The 15614-nt window shown below is 49.9% G+C and overlaps 1 protein-coding gene across 6 annotated transcripts in view; it reads left to right on the top strand.

Annotated features, from left to right (window-relative positions):
- Nucleotides 1-11619: 11619 nt before the first annotated feature.
- WSCD2 (WSC domain containing 2) overlaps nt 11620-15614 on the top strand; it is a 115512-nt gene continuing 111517 nt past the window's right edge. For 3 of the 6 annotated variants that reach the window (XR_003211644.2, XM_025889304.2, XM_073880990.1), the window contains exon 1: nt 14783-15194. The gene's annotated coding sequence lies outside the window, so the exon portion shown is untranslated. Of the gene's footprint in view, nt 11638-14094; nt 14112-14780; nt 15195-15614 lie in introns of those variants that run through there. The other 3 variants (XM_025889305.2, XM_073880992.1, XM_025889306.2) reach the window with 3 other exon arrangements.

Below are 15614 nucleotides of genomic sequence, written 5' to 3'. Positions count from 1 at the left end.
TGTTCTATTTTTCAGGTTAACAGGTGTTGCTGTTGCCTCGTTGCCTGTTGATGTTGCCTCAGTTTCCTTAAAGGATGATCCCTACGTTATGGGGTCGTTATGAGGGTTGAATGAGTACATGGTTCTTAGAGCAGAGCCATAGTTTACAGAAAGTGCTTGATAAATAGTAACCCATGAGCCTGGCATATGGAAAGTATTCCGTAATAGTAACTATCATGGTTACTAGCCACTTTTCCTTCCATACTCCAGTCCGTTGTAGAGTCTTTAAGAATTGCGGATGTGAAGGAGGACAGGTCTGGCCTGAAATCGCTGATTTACTCCTTATTAGCCATGTGGCAAATGATTCCAGTTCCTCATCTGTAAGATAGGAATAATCTAGGAGCCACTTCATGGAGTTGTAATGAGGCTTGAGTCAGTGAATTGAAACAGTTTAGCACAGTGGCTGGTACACGGGAAGCACACAATACTTTTGTTGTTGTTGTCGTCGTTATTACTTGTTATTTTTGCTAGAATTATTCATCAATCCACATTCAGTCATCAAACACTTGTTCCAAGCGTCAGTTCTCAGAGAAGAATCAAATGTGCTATTAGCCTCCACAGGCTAATTCTCAGGATCTGTGTGTCCCCTCCAAAAAGGGGTTTATTTCCAGAAGGGAAAGGAGAACGGGCAGGCAGAAGTAACAATGTCCACTCTGGCTCCTAGATCATCGGGTACAGTTGTGGGGATGAACTGGTACTTAAAATGGGCATATTAACGATGCCAGGGCTCATACCCATTCTTTCCGACCCTGAGTTCCTACTGTGCTGTCTGGGAAGCCGGAGCTGCTGCACATTCTACGGAGAGGCAGAGCCTATTTCCCATCCTGTCATTCTGGGCTGGGTCATCAGGACCCTCGCGGCAATACTAACCTCGACAAACAGCATCTCCCCAAGCAGGCTGCGGACCACATCCTGCACCAGGAAAACAGGTGCACTCTAAGTAAACTTGGGAAACCTGCCTCCTCATGTCACCCCAAAAGGAGCTGAAGGTCCTGAGAAATCCCCCATTGAGGAGGGCTCTCATCTGAATTTAACCCTAGTTACCTTGTGACACCTACTAATATCTGCCCCTGAAACTCACTAACACTTGGGGGGATGCCTGCACAGACCAGTGCATTCGAGATCTTTGGGGGCAGAGGAGTTTCACAGCTTGGAGGAAAAGCCCTTGTTTCAAACCCCAGCCTTTTGGAAACCCCCCTGCCTTGGTCTCTGCGTGGGCAGGGCCAAGCCTTGCAAAGCAGCTCCTGCAACTGGTTAGCTGAGCGGAATAAAGTGGCAACATTCAAGAAAAGTCCTGGGCTGGTCTTTTCAAATTACCTAGACTCTCAGGAGAAACCAACTAGGGGGCAGAGACGGGGTGGGGGGGTGGAGAGGCCCAGAAATTGGGGGAATGCAATACATCATAATAAACACTGGGGAAAAAAAAAAACAACCGAGGAAAATAATTTGGAGAATTATTGAGTGCCAGAACCCCAAAGCTATAAACAGGATGTATGAAAAGATTTCAAGCATAAAGGTCACAATCTGCAATTTAAATGGATAGTTTGTTGCCTTTTTTCTTGGTTATGGTTGGGTGCCACCAATTAGTTGAAGAGTGTGTGTGTGTAATGTGTAGAGGTTTTTCAAAGAATGCTTGATCTCAATCAGGCTGCGATGGTTGACAGCCTCTAAGCCCACACATGGGGTGGGCGCATCCTTTATAGCATGAGAACGAGCAGAACTTATGCCACACAGCAAGGGCCTTCTTCCTCTTTCTGGAAAACACACCACACACACACACACACACACACACACACACACACACACACACACAGAGTGCGTAAACTCCTGCTCACTCCCAGCTTTCTGCAGTGGTTTTACCCTGAATAAAGGAATCACCAAAAAATCATCCCTGGGGTGGCGTTGCCCCCAGGGTCCAACCTAGTCCAGGGGTCCTTGTTAACCCGAATCCCACTTACCAACTCAGTGGGTGCAACGGGGAAGAGTTTGTGCAGCTGAAGGTTGGTGTTGCTCCTTCAAGCCTCTGTTTCATGAGCAGACACCAATGGAGATGATTTTGTGGCTGGGGGAGGGGTCAGCGAGCTGAAGGCCAGGCGAGCCTGCATGTCCTTCTCAAGGTTGGGACCCTCTCTGCTGCTCATGGGAGGGTGTTTGTGACAGTGTTAGGCAGAGGGTTTAAACTCAGAGTGGCTCTTAGGATGGGGTTTTTTCAGCTAAAGAGCACATGAATCACCCGGGTATCTTTGTCGAGCGCTTCGCTAAACGACCCCCTAGTATTTCTGCCTCCGCATCTGCTCTGTGTGGCCCAGTGGCCTGCGGGGGCCTTGAATTGACAGCGGACTCTTCCGTGGCCACATGCCATAAATGAACAATCTGTGGTCATAAGTAAATGTAAGTTCCCCATATGAACCCTCCAAAGGGCCTTGTGATGAGTATTCTCTCCTGCCTCCCAGGGCCACGAAGCTTACCAGAAGCCCACTCTTTTTGTTTTGAACTAACCAATCCAGCCTCAGACTGGGAACTCCAAAGCACCCTACCCGTGGACCCTAATAAAGGCATTGCCCCTAGCACTCTGCCTGGACCTCCCTGCTCGGCCCCTCGAGGTGGCTGAGTACCTCTTCCCTGGCAGGTGAGTAACCAGTGAACTCCTATTTCAAACCACCCTGTCCTGTGTAACTGTGGCTCAACACCCCTCCCCCCCCCACTCTGCTTAACAAATGTTAATTTAACAAAGTCACAACAATCTCTTTGAAATGCAGATTATGACTCAGTAAATCTGTGAAGAATTTGAGATTCTGCATTTCCAGCCAACCCCCCCAACCCGCCCCGCCGCCTGCCCCAGCCTGATGCTGCTGGTTTCCAGAACACTTTGGACTAGCGAGCAGGGCTCTAGACCAGCACTGTCGGATGGAACGTTCTGTGCTGAGGGCGGTGTTCTGTATCCATGCTGCCCAATACTGTAGCCACCAGCCACATGTGGCTACTGATTTCTTGAAAGATGGCAAGTGAGTCTAAACTTAATTTCAAATTTTATTTAATTTTAATTATTTTAAATTTCAATAGCTAAGTGAGGCTAGTGGCCACTGCATGGAACAGCACAACTGCAGACAGCTCTGTATGGGCAGGGACCATACTTTTCTCTCCCACTTGGATCCCCATTAGCAGAGTGCTTGGTCTTACCGGGTCTTTAATAAATATTTATTGACTACATTATCACATAATGTAATTGAAGAACGAGTTTTAAACCTTGTTTGTTAGAACACTATAGTTTTAAGTGACCAAAATCCACCCTATGGTCGTAAGACCAAAACCCATCTTGAACTACCAAAGACTTCATGGGCCCTCAAGACCCATTTGCAGAAAGATCGGGGGTGTAGCCAATCTCAGGGAGGGTTGGAGCCAGGAACTAATTCAGCAACATCCTTTCTCTCTAGCCTTTTTTCGGCATGCTGGTTCATTCCCTCAAGCTAGTCATCCTCACTGGACTCAAACCAGTATCACAGGTAGGTCTGGACATCTAAACATTAGAACCTCCTGACCACATGAAATAGCATTGTTTTCCACCAACTAGTCAGAAAACTCCCAGGCGGTGGTGATGGGTATTGAGGAGGGCACGTTTTGCATGGTGCACTGGGTGTTATGAACAAACAATGAATCATGGAACACTGCATCAAAAACTAATGATGTAATATATGGTGATTAACATAACAATAAAAAAATTAAAAAAAAAAAAAAAACTCCCAGGCGGGGCGCCTGGGGGGCTCAGCCGGTTAAGCAGCTGCCTTGGCTCAGGTCATGGTCCCAGTGTCCTGGGACTGAGTCCCACATCAGGCTCCCTGTTCAGTGGGGAGTCTGCTTCTCCCTCTCCCTCTGCCTGCCGCTCCCGCTGCTTGTGCTCTCTCTCACTCACTCTCTCTCTCTCAAATAAATAAATATTTTTTTATTTTTTTTAAAGATTTATTTATTCATGAGAGACAGACAGAGAGAGAGAGAAAGAAGCAGAGGGAGAAGCAGGCTTCCCCACTGAGCAGGGAGCCCAATGCGGGACTCGATCCCAGGACCCTGGGATCATGACCTGAGCCGAAGGCAGACACTTAACCATCTGAGCCACCCAGGCATCCATAAATAAAATATTTTAAAAAAGAAAAAAAGAAAAGAAAACGCCCAGGGAAGTTCTCTGGCTGAGCTAGGGTCATGTGCCAATTCCTGGACAAAGCACTGTGGTCGGGGCCTCTGGATTCTAAGATTGGCCAAGGTAGACTCAAAGGTGTCCCTGCCACATTCAGGGATGGCTTCCTCCAGACACACAAGACTGGAGTAGAAAGAAGCAGTTCTGGCAAAGACAGGCAAATGCTTTTTTTCTGGGCGAATAGAACAATCAGTGTGGGGGAAGGGGGTGGAGGGAGGGTTCTCAGCTTCTGTAAATGGTTGTGGAGAGGCATTTCTTCGGGCTAGACCAAGGCTATGGAATTGCCTTCTCTGATTATGTCAAAAGGCATAAAGAGAAAAAACAACATTCCATTGGCCCAGCTGGCTTCGCCCTACTCTCCTGTCCCTGCAATGTTAATGAAGCCACAGGGTTCTAGAAACCAAGGCATCTCAAGGGAAGGCACCATTTGAAATTGAAAGATGAGCAGGAGTTCCTTGGATGGAGAAGCAGAAGGAGAGAAAGAACATTCCAGGGAGGAGAAAATAGCATCTTCAAAGGCAAGGTGGTGAAGGAGCGTGACGTGTGGGGGAGGAATGAAGAGTTTGCTACGGAGGGTAGACTGGAACTGTGGGAAAGGAGGCAGGAAGTGGATTTGAGGCCCGGCTGCAGAAGGCCTCGGGTGCCAAGTGAAGGAGTCTGGGCTTTTAGCTGTGGGAAACAGGAAGCCATTTGGAGGTCTTAAGCAGGGGGTGGTGTAGTCCAAGCTGTGTTATGTTCTAAGAGATTGCTGTGGCTGAATTTGGAGGATGGACAAGCTGGTGATGGGAGGCAGGGTGCCAAGAACGAGGCTGTCCCAATATGTCTTTAAGGAATGGCTGCCTCCAAGGTGGGTGGTGGCACACCAAGCTCCCAGTTCAGGCTGCTGGTGTCCTTTCTCCCTGTCTTATGCTCAGACCTTGACCTGGCTGAATCCGGGTCTCCTCTGCCACTTTCCCGCATTGGGCAGGTTACCTTATTTCCCTGAGCCTGTTGGCTCATCTGGAAAACGGGAGTAGGGATGCCCACAGTGCAGGGCGGTTGTGAGTTTGCAAGGCTAACATGGATGTGGCGGGCTCCGGATCAGCAGACCCCACACCCGCCCCTAGTAGGAGATCAGCAAATGTTGCTGTTGTGATTCATGGGGTTGTGGCTCCTGAGTTTATTTGCATGGAAAGAGGTTGAACACAGAAGACACAGGAAAGAAATGATGTTCAAGACACAAGCTTCTTGGAGCAGCTCTGTAACCGGGGTGGGCTGACTTCTCCTGAACTGCACGGTAAAAATCTTTTAGCCCACAAGCCCACAGCTCTCTCTCCTCCCAGGACACTCATGTGTCTCAGTTGGAACATGCCAGAAGAGGTTGGTTTCCAAGAGCATTTCCCTGGAGGCTGGGCGGGCGTCTCCGGGGAGAAGGAGGGGATCGGGCTGCATTTTACACTGCATCCTGGACTGACCTGTTTGCCGGGCCTGACAGCCACATGTCCCAGTGGAAAAACCCCAGTGTGGAGCCAGGACGACCCAGGCTGGAAACCTCCCAGTTTGCGAGTTCAGGAAAGTTGCCTCACCCCGGTGGGCCTCACTGGGGTTTCTCCACTGGGAGGATGGGAACAGTCCTGCCCACATGGGGCTGTTGCAGGGATTGATGGAGGAAAGACGTTCGGGTTCAAAGCCGATGGCCAAGAAAGAATTCTTGAGACATCTTTGGTGCAACAATGTGGTTTTATTAAAGCGGAGGGGACAGGAACCGTGGGCAGAAAGAACAGCAATGGGGTCATGAGGAGCGGCCCGTTATATACTTTCAAGTTGGGAGGGGGTTAGGGACAACGTAAGTCTCTAAGGAATTTGGAAGCAAGGTTTCCAGGACCTTGAGGGGGCTAGCTGTTGTTGGGGAAACGGTCATTTATTACCGTCTAATAAAACCTTAGTCATGAGACCCTTCAGATGTCTATCAGTGGCCCATATGCTTGGGGGGTGATTGCCAAGACATATCTTGGGGGGTTTAGAGCTACAGGACACTTCTAAAGGAATTTTTATATGTTAAAGTAGACTTACAGGATCCTGGGGCAGGGGGATAGCAGTTGGGCTAGGATTGCCTTTTGCCTTTAGCAAAGTGTCAACATTGAAGCAGTTGAGCTCCTAGAGGAAGTCCTTGTTTCAAGCACTTGTCAGTGGGCTGTAGGTAGTAAGGAAATTTAATAATTTTTCTTCTGCCTTTTTTCCCACATCAGGGATTAAATCAACTACCGCATGTGGCACATGGTCACAAGGCCATGACTCCAGTTTGGGATCAGAAATGGGCATTTATTGAGTCCCTCTGCTGTGTAAGCTCCTTGCTCAGTGCTAGCAACACACGGACAAATAAGACAGAACTTCTGGCTCCACCAATAGGCTTGGGGCACAGATAACCGGATACATTGGCAATGACATTATAAGGTAGTCTCTACTCTGAGCACCTGGCTGGCTCAGTCGGTAGAATGTGCAACTCTTGATCTCAGGGTTTTTGAGTTCGAGTCCCACGTTGGGTGTAGAGATTACTTCAGATAAAATCTTTAAAAAAAAAAAAAAATCCATCCAGTGTCGCCTGGGTGGCTCAGTCGGTTAAGAGTCTGCCTTCGGCTCAGGTTATGAGCCCAGGACTCTGGGATCGAGTCCCGCATGAGGCTCTCTGCTCAGCAGGGACTCTGCTTCTCTCTCTCCCCCTTCCCCTCCTCTCCGCTGCTCATGCCCTCTCTCTCTCTCTCTCTCATAAATAAATACATAATCTTAAAAAATGTATAGTCTCTGCTTGGTACTGCTCCCGTCTGTGAGAGGTGTGGCAATGTATACTGAATATGATTTTTCCATGGAAGTCAAGGTACACTCAGGATGATATTCATGTCTCTGAGCTGAGCTGTGACCTGAGGATCTCCCTGCACAGACCTCCTTCCTTCCCCTGGCCTTTCCCAGGGGGGCAGACCCGCATCCAGTCTGAAGACTCTTCCTGTCCAGTTTTGCTTCCTCTCTCTTCCACCTCTGCAGCCGTTTTCACCATGGAACCCATGGGCTTCTAATTGCACCTGCGTGCCTTCGTGATGGAGGAGCTGAACTCCTTGAGCATCCTGTGGGAGTGAGACTCACAGGGATGCCAGATGCCTGAGTAACTTGGGTAAGAAATGCGGAATAGCGCCCCTGGTGTTCAGTCCTGGGAGACTCATTTAACCCCTCCGTGCCTGTTTCCTCCACCGAAAATGGGAGTCACAATGTTACTTCCTCCTAGAGCTGCTATTAAATGACATCATCTTCGCCCAAAGGCTCAGAATTGGATCCTTGGAGGGGACCTGCCTGGAGTGCCGCGGGGGCCAGATCGGCCTTACCTTTCTGGGGCTTCTGCAGACTCTCGGATTGCTCCTTCGGCTCCTCTTGCAGAAATGAGACGCAGGGGTGGCACATGCCTCTGTGCTCTGCCCACAAATATGGCTCCAGGAGAAGGGTCCACCTCGTGGGTATTTTGGCTGGGACGTGTGGTGTGGCCATGGCAGTTTGACCATTATCTGGGTCATCTGAGCCCAGGAAACTGCCAAATCAGATAATTTGCCTGTCTCTCGAGATCATATGTCATGAGTAATGGCCCTTGTCTCCATCTGGCTGGGTCCTTGGTAGACAATCCCCCCTTTCAGTGAGCCTGAAATGAGAGCTGGTTTCAGCTGGTACCGTTCAAGGTCAAGGCTTAAGAGAGGTTGCTAATTTAGAGGACCACAATTGCCCTCTATATTAATATGACTCCGCCCGTGATGGTGCATAAGCGTCGGTAACTAATAAAGGTTAAAATACTGCAATTGGCAATTTTTTTTTACATTAAACAACATTTTAATTGAAGTGTAATATGTGACCATAAATGTACAAGCAATAAGTGTACAGCTCATGTATTTTCACAAAGAACACACTCTTGGAGGCAGGACCCAGACCAACAAACGGGACACTGTCGGTCCCCAGATGCCCCCCCAGCCCACTTCCAACCTCTCACTGAAGCTTAAGCACTACTCTGACTCCTAGCATCCTGGGTAATTTTGCAAGTGTTGAACTTTTATGTAAATATCAGCAGCTAGCCACTTTGGGTCTGGTTTGTTTCGTTCACACTGTTTGTGACATTCATCTGTGTGGTCCTGATGGCAGTAGCGTATTCATTCTCTTTGCTGGATAGTATTCTGTTGAATGAGTGCAACACTGTCCATTCTTCCACTGATGGACATTTGAGTTGTCTCCAGTTTACAAATAGTGCATTCTAGTTTGTGTATTTTTGTGAAGATATATGCTTATGTGTGTTAGGCATCAGATTTTTTACTACTTAAAAAATATAAGAGAGAAAGGGATGCCCCTATGACATTACTCGTCTCGATCTCTTTCATGATGACATAAATATGCCTTGGGATTAGGAAAGGAAGGGGTGAAGCCACATTAGGACCCGTCCTGCTACCCCCGGGACCTGTATCCCTGTTTTATCAGGTCCCCCATATGACCTTCATTGGTTCCCTAGAAGGCAGTGAGGTTTTGTGGGAAGCGCTTTGGAGCAGAGGTCCTGCTCAGCGCCTTACCCAGAGGGGGCCCTCCACACACCTCCCATCCTCAGTGCTGCCTCCCACACACCCCAGGACCTTGGACAACTTTCCCAACCTCTCTAGTCTTGGGGGTTTCATCTGTGAAGACAGGTTAGAAATGGTTGAACTTGGGTGTGCCTGGCTGGCTCAGTCGGTACAACATGTGACTCTTGATCTTGGGGTTGTAAGTTTGAGCCCCATGTTGGATGTAGATATTGCTTAAAAATAAAATCTTAAAAAAAATGGGTCATCTTCTTGGATGTCTCCAATTCTCAAATAATCTGAAATTAACTGCTGTTGATAATTATGATATGAATAGTTATCATTTGTTGAATGCTTCCATTGCTTTAAACAGTTTACACGCATGATGTCCTTTAATTCTTCCAAGATTTATTATCATTGGAATGTTGAGGAAATTGAAGCTCAGAGAGATTAAAATCCCTTACTCGAGACACATAGCAAATATCTGAATGGGGGTAGGAATTAGGCCTTCACTCTCAACTGCTACCTCGGCTTTTTTTTTTTCTTCAATAAAATATTTCAGGCATATGAAAAAAATCCAGAAAATAATAAAACTTTTATGTATCCACCAAATTGCATCAGAAATAGAACATTAAAGACACAATTAAAGCTCTCTGGAATCTTTGACAACGCCCTCCTTCCCCCCACAGCAATAACCTCTCTCCTGAACTTGGTATTCACCATTTCTCTGCTTTTACTCTACATGTATGTGCTCATAAAAATATATGGAATTGTTTTTTGTAGTTTTGAACTTTATTAACTGGTATCATGTATGTGTCCTTTTGCAACTAGCTTATTTATTTTGTGGCTAGCTTTTTTTTTACTCAATGCTATAATTTTTGAGATTTATCCAGTCTGATATATAGAGTTCTAGTTCATTAATTTTCACTGCTGTATGGTACCTTCCCTTTAAGAATATACCAGATTTGATCCTGCCATTCTCCTGGTGTTGGGCATTTAGATTCTTTCCGGTGTTCTGCCATTAAAGGGTGCTGCAGTATACATTCTTCTATTTTTATGTACCTTTGCCTCTTTTATTGAATTTTTAATGGGTGAACTCTCCTGATCATACCAGATTTTCTTTTCATCTGTATATATCTGCGGTAATACTGGACAGTTTTATTAATTCATTAATTTTTTTCAGAGTACCAACGCTATAGACTGAATGTGTCCCTCCAGAATCCCTAATGTGATAGGAGGACGTGAGGCCTTTGGAAGGTGAATAGGTTACATGGGTGGAGGCCTTATGAATGGGATTCTTGCCCTTACAAAAGAGACCCGCAGAGAAATCCCTCAGCCCCTTCCACCCTATGAGGACACAGCAAGAAAATGGCTGTCTGTGAACCGGGAAGTGGGCTCTCACCCAGACACTGAATCTGTTGGCACCTTGGTCTTGGACTTCCTGGCCCCTAGAACTGTGAGAAATAAATTTCCGTTGTTTATAAGCCACCCAGTCTTTAGTATTTCTGTTCCAGAAGCCCAGATGGACTAAGACAGCCTACTATGTGCCGAGCACTGTGTTGAGTGCCAGGAACAGAGAAATGGCTGAAAGACACAGCTCTTGGACTCTGGGAGTCTGCATGGCAGACCAACCCCTATCATACGGGACAGGGGGATGCGGGGAACCCACAGGAGGGCTCTGAATGGAGGGGCCAGGGAGCGGAGGGAGATTCCATGCAGAAAACAGAAATGCATGGTTGCGGAGGGAGTGGCCAGCCCATCCTGGGCATCATGCCCAAACTCCTTGCAATGAAAGGACCTCCTCCACTGTGTATCTGCACCTAGCGCAAAGTCACAGTGACCTTTGAGGTCCCCTTTTCTCAACCTTTTTCTCTCTTCCACACGTTAACAGCAATGTGTGAGTCAGTTGTTCAGTGCCTGAAAAAAAATCGGATTCTGGGAAACCCACACGGGCTTGAATTCCGGAATTCTGTCCAGAGCCCTGAATGAGTGGCATCCGTACTTTGCCTTGGATTTGTCTCTCCATCTGGAATCATTATAATAATAGGACATGGCTCATGTGTGTAATATATGTACAGGCCACACTGTGGTATATGCCTATCATTTAATACATACAAAATCCTCCTTAGGTTGGAACTACTATTCTCCAGCTCTTCGAAGATGCGGCGCAGAGAGGTTAATTAATTTACCCAAGGCCACCCAGCAAGGAGGTGGCAGAGCCTCCACCCCAGCTCTGGCTGACTCCAGCATCCTTCATTTGAACCTTCTGAGCTCTGCTAACATTTGCCTGACATTGCTAGAGGCAAGTCCCCTCCTTTCCACTTTCAAAAAATACCATCAAGGGCACCTGGGTGGCTCAGTCGATTAAGCGTCTGCCTTTGGTTCAGGTCATGTTCCCAGGGTCCTGGGATCGAGTCCCAGTGTGGGTTCCCTGCTTGGCTTTGGGGAGCCTGCTTCTCCCTCTCCTTCTGATGCTCCCCCTGCTTGTGCTCGCGCTCTCTGTCAAATAAAAAAATAAACAACATCTTAAAAAAAAAAAAAGGAAAAGAAAACTACCAGCAAAGGGGAGTTAGTTACCACCTGACACAGCTTGCTCACTACTCTAACATTCTCTCCGTTTACACCAGCTACTCAGGAAATTAGAGCAAATCCTATTTTTAGATGCTGTGGTTCAAAGACAGTGATGTATTGGTTAGTGACTTGTTCTACGGACGTAGCTTGGAGGTGTTACCTGATCTCAAGTAACAGAAACTCTCTTACATCAATGTTTTGGTCTTTATAATTTATTTCAAAGATTGCTTTGTTTCTTCGTTCTCCTCCATGAGTCCTGCAACAGATTTGGGCCAAGAAGCGGTAAGATTTGAGCTGAAATAGAGGGTGCAGAGAGAGGAGGAGGTTCTTCTCACAAATCTTAAACACAAATGATGGCCAGGCTAAGGAGTGCGCAGAGCAGGTCCTTAGCAAAAATTAGAGTTTGCCCAATGGTTGGGTCTAGAGGAAGTGGACCCGGTCTCTTTCCGCAAAAACTGTGTGTGTATGGTTTAGACAAAAACCCTACACCTTTACTACTTACTTTTTATAGCGAATCCCAATCTCTTGGTTTCAAAGGCCAACAATGGGGCTATACAATGTTTGGAGGGCGCCCTGGCAACCCCAAGTATTAGGCAAGGGAGGAAAAAGCAGAACCAACCCCCCTCCCACCCACATGGTGTCATATGCTCTCTGACCAAGGTGGCCCCAGAGAACGGTGGGGGAAAGGTGGGTCAACTGGACGTCATATGGGGGAAAACAACCCTGTCTCCAGAGCCCCCCATTTTCACTGCTACAATATGCCACGATGCTCTGTTCTTACATGTTTGTATGAGGGTACCTGTAATGACTCTGACATCACAGCTGTGTATTTACAGATTGTTCATTCCTCAAGGTGTTTTCCAATCCATAATGTCCCCAAGAACCATAGGAAGTAGGCAGGGAAGACATTATTAGTCCTTTTGTGGATGATGAAGCAGACTCGGAAGAGTGAGTAACCAACCTGGGACACTTGCTTAGCACTTGAACTTCACCTGCTTGATTCCAAGCCTGGGGCTCTTTCCATTTCTCCATGAGCCCAATGCCCATTCCTGAGCTGGGGCTAGGGAGGGGCAGGGAAGAGTGGGCTGTGGTGCAGGTGGACTGGGGGCAGTTGGAGATCAATAGCACTGTCCTCAGATCCCCACCACCTTGCAGTGGGCTCGTTGGCGAGGTATCAGTCCCTAGATCTCCTCCAGGAGGAGGTTTGTCCCCCAGGCAGCGCAAGAGGGTTCTGAGCTGGGGAGGGACGAGGAGGACATGGGAAAGGTACCGAGTCTGCCATTTAGAATTGTGCTGGTGACCGGGCGGCAGGGGCCAGAAGAGCCCAGCCTCTACCGTGAGCTTGCTGTGTACCCTTGGACGGAGGATATCATCTCTCTGGGTCTCAGTTTCCCCATCTCTAAATGGACTAAGTCCTAATACCGATCACCGGAAGTTGTTGTTAAGAATTAATGGAAATTGTGCCTGGCACTTAGTAAGGACTCAACAATTGTTGGCAATCAATATTAGTATTATTCAGATCACTTCTCCTCACTAATAAAAAGCAGCAGCTGCCATGAATTGAGTATTTACTGGTCTTTACCTCATGTAATCCTCACGACTCCAGAGGGCTGGTGTTCTTTATGCCCCATGTTGTAGACGTGAAACAGAGGCTCAGAGAGGTGACAGCTTCTTGAGACAGAGTCCAGGTGTGAACCTAGATTGCCTGCACCTTTAAGCCCCAGTACTGCCTCTGTCCCCCAGGAGCAGATACTCTGGGAATGCTTTATTCCCGATGGGGTTGGGCAGGCTGGAAGTGTGACATCAGTAGTCTCTGTACCCCAGGCAAAGGAATGATTTGGTCTTCTAAGAGGGAGACACAGGAACAGTGGGAGAAGGGAAAGCATCAGAGCAGGGTTTGTCCAATGGTAACTGGGTGAGATGCACAAATCCCCAACCCGGTCCACTTTCTACTGGACCAGTAGGGTGACTGCATCTGGGATTGTTGGGGGTGGGGACAGCTGGGGGTCCAGCCTTAGCGAGGGACTCATGAGTTGCATTTGCCAGACCCTCCTTATCTCCTGACACAGAATGGTGTCCATGGGATGATTCACTTTGTGCCAACCGCCTTTACATGTAGGTATAGAAAAAAGATTGGGGGAACTACATCAAGATCTTAATAATCATTACCTCTGGATGGTGGGAATAGGGTTGGTTTGCTTTCTTCATGAATGTTTTAGTATTTTCTGGAATACCTACATTAGACAAGAACTAATTTTATAATTGGAAAAACAGCATGTTCTAATTAAAGAAATGCAGATGCGAATTCTCATTGCTAGTCCCAGCAAAGATTAGGCCACATTAGAGCTTCTCCTTCAGTCCCAAGCTTAACAGATACTGGTTTTGGAGTCAGAAGGTCCAGGGTCCAGCTCCCATACTTTCTAGCTCTGCTAACTTGGGTGAACTTAACCTCCTGGGCCCCAAATCTCTCATCTGAAAAATGAGTTGGAACTAGCCGCCTCCTAGGGTTGTTTCCATGACTTAATGAGATGATGTATTTGAAACTACATTGGCCAGGTGCCTGGCACTTAGGAGACTGGCTCAGTGGTGGTTCTGGTGAGAGCAGCTCCCTTCCCAGAGATTTGCCGGACATCCTTTGAAGGTGGGCAACATCTATCATCCCCACTTTACAGATGAGGCTACAAGAGGTTCAGAGGGGTGCTGAGACCCAAGGTCACAGAGCTCAGAGGGAATCTTCTGCAACAGGCTCAGAGAGGGTAAGTGACCAGCCCAGGGTCACACAGCTTAAACCTCCTTCCTGTTAAAAGAAACACACTAAACACCAACAAACCAAGCTGCCCTTTCGGGGGTGTCTACTCTAACACAGCTCGGCGGCAGCAGCAAATCCTCTGCCATTTATCGAGCGCTTCCTCGATGCCAGCCGCATGGCACTTCGCATATCAATCGGCTCGGTTAATTCTCTAAAACACCACCCCTGGACGCGGGTCTGCGAGCCCATTCTAGAGACGAGCACAGTGAGGCCGGTAGGCCTGGTGCCGGGCGGCCCGGTTCGGCGGGCGGCTGCGGGAGGGCCAGGTGGCACGCAAGGAGTTAAGCGGAGGCAGTGCTGTGGCTCTGCGCGAGGAGCGCGCCCGGTCGAGGCGCGCTGCTGGCGGCGGCGGCGGCGGCGGCGGCGGCGGAGGCTGTGCCCGGAGCTCGGGGCCGGAGACTGGAAGTCCGGGCTGCGAGCGAGGCAGCGCGGGAGGCGGCGAGCGCGAGGCGAGGCGGTCGGAGCCCCGCGCCCAGCCTCCGCCCGCGCCCGGCGCGCCCCGGCCCTCGCCATCTCCCGGGCCGGGTGGCCGCAAGGGGCCTCGTCGCGCGGCGCGGCCGCGCCCCCCCCCCCCCCCCCCCCCCCCCCCCCCCCGCAGTGCCGCCTGCCCGCCCGGGCGCCAGGCTCGCGGGAGCCCGGCTTCCACTTCGTGCCGCCCGCCACCCGCCTCCCCGGCTCGCCGGCTGGCGTCGCCACCGCCTCCTCGTCCCCGGCCGCCGCTGTCGCCGCTGCTGCAATCCAGGACGTCACACTCTTGCACTTTCCCGCTGGCGGCGCGCAGGGTGCCCCCTGGCACCAGCCCCGGGGGGCTAGCCGCCCCCGCCCCGCGCCCCCGGGCCCGGCCGGAGCAGGCTTGGTGGCGAGGAAGGAAATCCGGACTCCGCTTTGCTGGATGCCACTGCAGCAGCGGGCAGCCGGGAAGGCGCCCACAGTGCGGGCGCGCCGAGCGGGACGCGCGAGTCGCCGAGGGGGACCCCGGCGCCCGCGGGGCTCCGCTGGCAGAGTTTGCAAGTGGCCGAGACCCTCTCAGGTAAGGGCCGAGGCGCCCGGGGCCGGGGAGAAGGGCTCCGGGGCGGGGGGGGAAGCGGGGGAGGGGGCGAGCTGCCGCCAAAGGATTCCTGTCCCCGATCTGGGCTTCCAGGTCCAGGCGCTTCCCCGCAGGCTGGGGGCTCAGCGCCCGGGGCCAGGTGAGGAAGGAACCCGGAGTGGCGACAGCCCAGCGCCGGGTAAATGACAAACTTTCTCTCCTCTAGAGGTGGGTGGGACGTTCTGGCTCAGCCAGGCGTCCTTCCTGCGGGCATCCCACTGGGTCCCCAAAGGCTGGCACTCGAGGCTTCTCAGGCTGAGCTGGGCCAGGGGCAAGGCGGTGGGCCCCTTGAATGTAATTCATGAATTCCGCCTTATTCGGCCGGTTCAGAGTTGGGGCGGGGTGGGGCGGGGGAAGAAGGAG

The sequence above is a fragment of the Callorhinus ursinus genome, unplaced genomic scaffold (assembly GCF_003265705.2).
Source record: "Callorhinus ursinus isolate GAN/ISIS: 27379988/994484 unplaced genomic scaffold, GSC_fseal_2.0 scaffold41, whole genome shotgun sequence".
In the NCBI taxonomy this organism is placed as follows: domain Eukaryota; kingdom Metazoa; phylum Chordata; class Mammalia; order Carnivora; family Otariidae; genus Callorhinus; species Callorhinus ursinus.
Note: the sequence above shows the minus strand (reverse complement) of the source record. Positions and strands in the feature narration are given on the sequence as shown.